The 4,980-nt window shown below is 42.1% G+C and overlaps 1 long non-coding RNA gene across 1 annotated transcript in view; it reads left to right on the forward strand.

Moving 5' to 3' along the window:
- Positions 1-4,980, forward strand: part of LOC121035365 (uncharacterized) — a 7,250-nt gene that overhangs the window by 328 nt on the left and 1,942 nt on the right. Inside the window, exon 2 of the long non-coding RNA XR_005792850.1 lies at positions 1,355-1,542. This is a non-coding gene — a long non-coding RNA (uncharacterized LOC121035365). The remainder of the gene's footprint in view (positions 1-1,354; positions 1,543-4,980) is intronic.

The following is a 4,980-nucleotide window of genomic DNA, read 5'->3' on the forward strand; positions in this document are numbered from 1 at the left end:
CTGTAAGTCTAAGAGATTTGGAAAAACAAAAGAGGATCCCCTTCAGAATAAAGAGAAATACCTGTTTCAAATTATCTCATAAAAACTTCATACCGACTACATCATTCCTTCCTCTGAAGGGCATTTTTTTTAATTTAGTTTATTTTTGAGAGAGACAGAGACAGAGCAAGGGAGAGGCAGAGAGAGTGGGAGACACAGAATCTGAAGCAGGTTCCAGGCCCTGAGCTGTCAGCACAGAGCCCTACTCAGGCCTCCCAAGTCACCAGCTATCAGATCATGACCTGAGCCGAAGTAGGACGCTTAACCGACTGAGCCACCCAGGCGCCCCAGAAAGGCATTTTTAAATCAGATCTACAGAACAGGGTGCTCTCATGAATAATTTGCCAGAACTGAATTCTGTGTTGAAATTTACCAAGGTGTTTAACCCATTTAATTTCAGCCCCTTAGATATTCTGATTTATGTTAACGATGTCAGGAAACAAAAAAGAAAGGCGAGGAATTCTAGATTTAGGAAATGTGTCAGCACCTTGGCTGAACATGGTAGCTGCTCACTACGATATTGTGATTTTTAAGAAATAGAAATTTGGTCTTCATCCTGTTCCTAGCACACTGCTCCTAAAACCCTTGGAATTTCCTAAGTGACCAGGGGGATAAAGATGTTTTGTTAATGAAGCGGTTTAGGAGAGCCCCTGGGTAACCTGAGGAGGGGCTGGTTGCCAGAGAAACCAACCTGCCGACTGAGGCTAGATAGTCCTGAGAGGGAAGAGGGGCCAGAGGTTGATTGAACTGATCGCCAGGACGGATGATTTAAGTCAATCAGTGACCGTGTAATGAGCCTCCATAAAAACCCAAAAGGGTGGGGTCCAGAGAGCTCCTGGGTTGGTGAACACTTAGAGATTTGGAGAGAAGTGTGCGTGGGAGAGAGCAGGGGAGCACCGCTCCCTTTCTCCCATCCTTTGCCCCGGGAACCCCCCCCCCCACTGGCCTGGCCCTTAAGTAAAATGCTTCTCTGAAGTCTGTGAGCCACTCTAGCAAGTTAATGGAAACTGAGGAGGAGGTCATTGGAACCCCCAATCTATAATCACGGGGGCTGCGGTCTCGTGGGACTGAGTCCGTCACCTGTGGGATCCGAGCTATTTCCAGGTGATGGTGTCAGACGTGAGTAACAGAACTGGACTCCCTAAAGCACCTGTTAAATGGGTGGCTAACATATCAAAAGGAATGCAAAAAAGGAGCATAATGAATACAGAGCTACCATCATCACGTCCCTCGATTTGGAAAGCACCCAAGCATAAGTGCGCATGGAGCGCTTTGGAGCTACAATCAACTAATTCTCAAAATTCCTCACCCTCAGAAATGGGCAAATGATACTCCCCTCGACAGAGGAAAACAACCCAGGCACACAGGTGGCGTGGCAGACTCAGAATCTCGACAGCAACTTTGAAAATCACAACACCTGAGAAACCGCCTCTGGGGACACACCCGTTGGCTACAGGTCCATTGAAGGACAAACTTTCAGAGAGACCACAAAAGTACGAAAAGGTAAGACTTCTGGCTACAGTCTGTGTAATCCATTAAATATATTTTGTTTTGTAAATCTACATCCATTCAGTTTTCTATCTGTATTGTGTGTATACCGCAGGTCCAAATGATATTACCTCGCTTAGTAGCAAAACGGGAGGGTTTGGATATTGGCACATAGATAATTAGCACCGTGAGAGCATATAGGACTTGGAGGGGGACACCACTAACCATCAAGATTCTAGATCTCAAGGTCAAACAGCCACCAGCCGGCTGACCTAAAATGATGCCCTTCTCCCTGCACATCCATTCTGGATTCAGTGCTGACCAGGAGATTCTCCCAATATGTAGACCCCTGAGTGATTGCAATCTGAGGTAGTCCACGTGGGAACATTCCAACCAACCACACGTCTTCATCCGTATCTTCTTCTTCACCCATCTTTACACACAGGGCAAACAGTAATACTTGCTGGATGAATTGAGGATGAACTTGGATAAGTTACTTAACCTCTTTAAGGGTTTCTTCTCCCTATAAACAGGAGTTAAAATGGTGCCTTCCTTAGTTGCTTTTTGTGAGGATTAAATGAGATAGTGGCAACACCTTTACTAGTAAATGTGAGATACGTAAAGCACCTGGGTTTATACTTACCACTCATTTCACGACGTTAATAACCTTCCATTTGCTCCGCTAACCCTGAGTGGCTTGTAATAAGGGCTATGCCTGACTTTTTAAATTCCCCAACAAGTAGCCCAGTACCCGGCACATACATGTTGTTTATTGCATGTGGCATATGAGGCAAGAGTCTCCAGTCTCATTTATCAGAAGTTAGTTACAACCTCTCTGGAGCCCTCCTGAGTCACTGTAGACACCACCAGCTTGTTTCACAGAAATAGATAGAATTTTAAGACCGCAACTAAAGACATTAGTCATGGCTCAGTTACACCCTATCATTGGGATAAGCAGATTTTTCAGCCCTGCAGGGGTCATTCTAGTGCCAAGGTTCTTCAGGCCACAGCCAGCTTCCCTCGGGTGGTCCCCATGGGGGGGGGGGGGCTTTAGTGACAACTCCAGCAAGCAAGACTCTTTAATCCAAGCTCCAAAGTGGGGTGTGTATATCCTAGGTATCACAAGAGACAATCCATTGGGGTATAGAAAGAAACTACTCATTTATGAGAAAAAAAGAAATGAAATCTACTTGGATTGAATATGTGAACTAAGGGGACAAGATGTCCCTGTTTGCCTCAGACTGAAGATTTCCTAGAACACTTGATTTTCAGTGCTCATTCATGAGTGAATTGTTACCTCAGCATGGACTAAGGCTGGTGCCCAAACTGTGTGACACGTGGGTCTGAGAGTGTCCCCAGAGAGACGAGGACGTCCTGTATGGGAGAAAGGTTGATGGTGGTGCCTTTGCTCAGTTCATTCACTTCCATCAAATTGCAACATAGTGAGTTTTACAGGATGATCATCTGTGTGATTAACCTTACGGACACAGTAAGCACCTCGCAGTGACGCAAGCTTTATAGTGGGATGGGACTCTTGCACCATGAAGAGAATCACTGATTATCTCCCGGCTAAAACTCCAAAGAACTGTCAGACTGAAACATGAATTGTGGATATTTTTTACCTAAACTTGCTATTCTTTTTTGGTTAAGTTTACTGTGCAAAATATGTTACCTGCAGATTTTTTAATGTTTCGTGTATTTTTGAGAGAGTGCAAGCAGGGGTGGGGCAGAGAGACAGGGGGACAGAGGATTCGCAGTGGGCTCTGGGCTGACAGTTGTGAGCCCGACCTGGGGCTTGAACTCATGAACCAGGAGATCGTGACTTGAGCCGAAGTCGGACGTTCAACCAACCAAGTCACCCAGGCGCCTCAGATATTTTTTAAGTAACGAACATAATTTACATTTAACCAGCCCATCAAAACAAAGATGACATTTTAATGATGCTTTTATAAGCTCATGCAATGGGGAAAACATTTAGAAAGTGGAAGTTTAGTAGATGTTGAGGAATATATCCATCATCATGGGCTATTGTTGCTGACAATTATGATTTAGGTGTGTGTCACCTATGAAAACTGTCTTCATACTTTTTTTTTTAAGTAGAAGCAGAATGTTTTAGCTCGTTTAAGAATTTTCCAGATAAAGATTTTGAGTGTTTTTAACTCAGTGTGTTGAAAATATAAAAAGGCAGCCCCCTCAGTGAGTTTATAAGACTGATTGATGTCAGCTAGGATGGCAATTTACCAGCCAGATTTACAAATAAAGCTTTGCAAAATTGATGGAAGCAGTTATGAAATGATTTTTTAATTTGTTTAGCACAGCCAATGATTTACTATTTTTATTTGGATCTCAATATCTTGGTATGATGTCTTTTTCAGCTATGACATCCATTCAAACCAAGTACCTAAACAATAGAACTTAGACCCAGATCTTCAACTTGGAGTATCACAAAGATTTTATTTTATTTTATTTGATTTTATTTTATTTTATTTTATTTTATTTTAAATTTATTAAGTTTATTTATTTATTTTGAGAGAGAGAGCACAAGCAGGAGAAGGGGCAGACAGAGAGAGAACGAATCCCAAGCAGGCTCCACACCACCAGCACAGAGCCTACGCAGGTCTCGAACCCACAAACTGCAAGATCGTGACCTGAGCCGAAGTCGGACGCTTAACCGACTGAGCCACTCAGGCATCCCTGGAGAATCACAAAGATTTTAAAAATCAATTTAGGTGCTCGCTTCGGCAGCACATATACTAAAAATCAATTTAGATATATTCAATAATATTTCTCCTTCTAAACATTATTTATTATTATTTATTATTTATCAGTAACAAATAACTTTAATTATTAATAAAGTTAAAAGAATTTTATTATATTAATGACTGAAACAATGCTTTAAAATATTATGTTTTATATTTACTTCATCTTTTAAATTTCTCTTGTGACCGTTCTATAATGGATATTATGTTCATAGAGGAGTTCAGGGATACGATTTATAAATAACTAAATATACGTGTAGAGGGATGGACACTCACACTGAAAAGAGATCACTGCACTAGCAAACTACTTCAAAGCAGAAATCTGTAATAACTCTTGATGCCTGCCTAGCCCAGAGTTGCCACTGAATAACATATATTCAGTGAATGAATGGTCACGTTCGTCAACGTTGTCATGTCCTGTAGGACTGCCTTTTTTAAAGCTGAGTAACCATTGTATGTATAGGTCACATTTTCTTTATCCATCGAGGACATTATGCTATGTGGAAAAAGTCAGTCACAGAAGCACAAACACTGTACAAGTCCATGTCCACGAGTGTTGTGCCAAAATAGTTAAACGCATAGAAGCAAAGAATGGAATGGTGGTTGCCAGGGGCTAGGCCGAGGGGGAAGAGGGAGTTGCTAATCAGCGGGTATTCCATTTCAGTTATTCAAGATGAATAAGTTCCTAGAGATC

This window comes from Herpailurus yagouaroundi, unplaced genomic scaffold (genome assembly GCF_014898765.1).
Source record: "Herpailurus yagouaroundi ecotype Mexico unplaced genomic scaffold, PumYag 161, whole genome shotgun sequence".
NCBI classification, from domain to species: domain Eukaryota; kingdom Metazoa; phylum Chordata; class Mammalia; order Carnivora; family Felidae; genus Herpailurus; species Herpailurus yagouaroundi.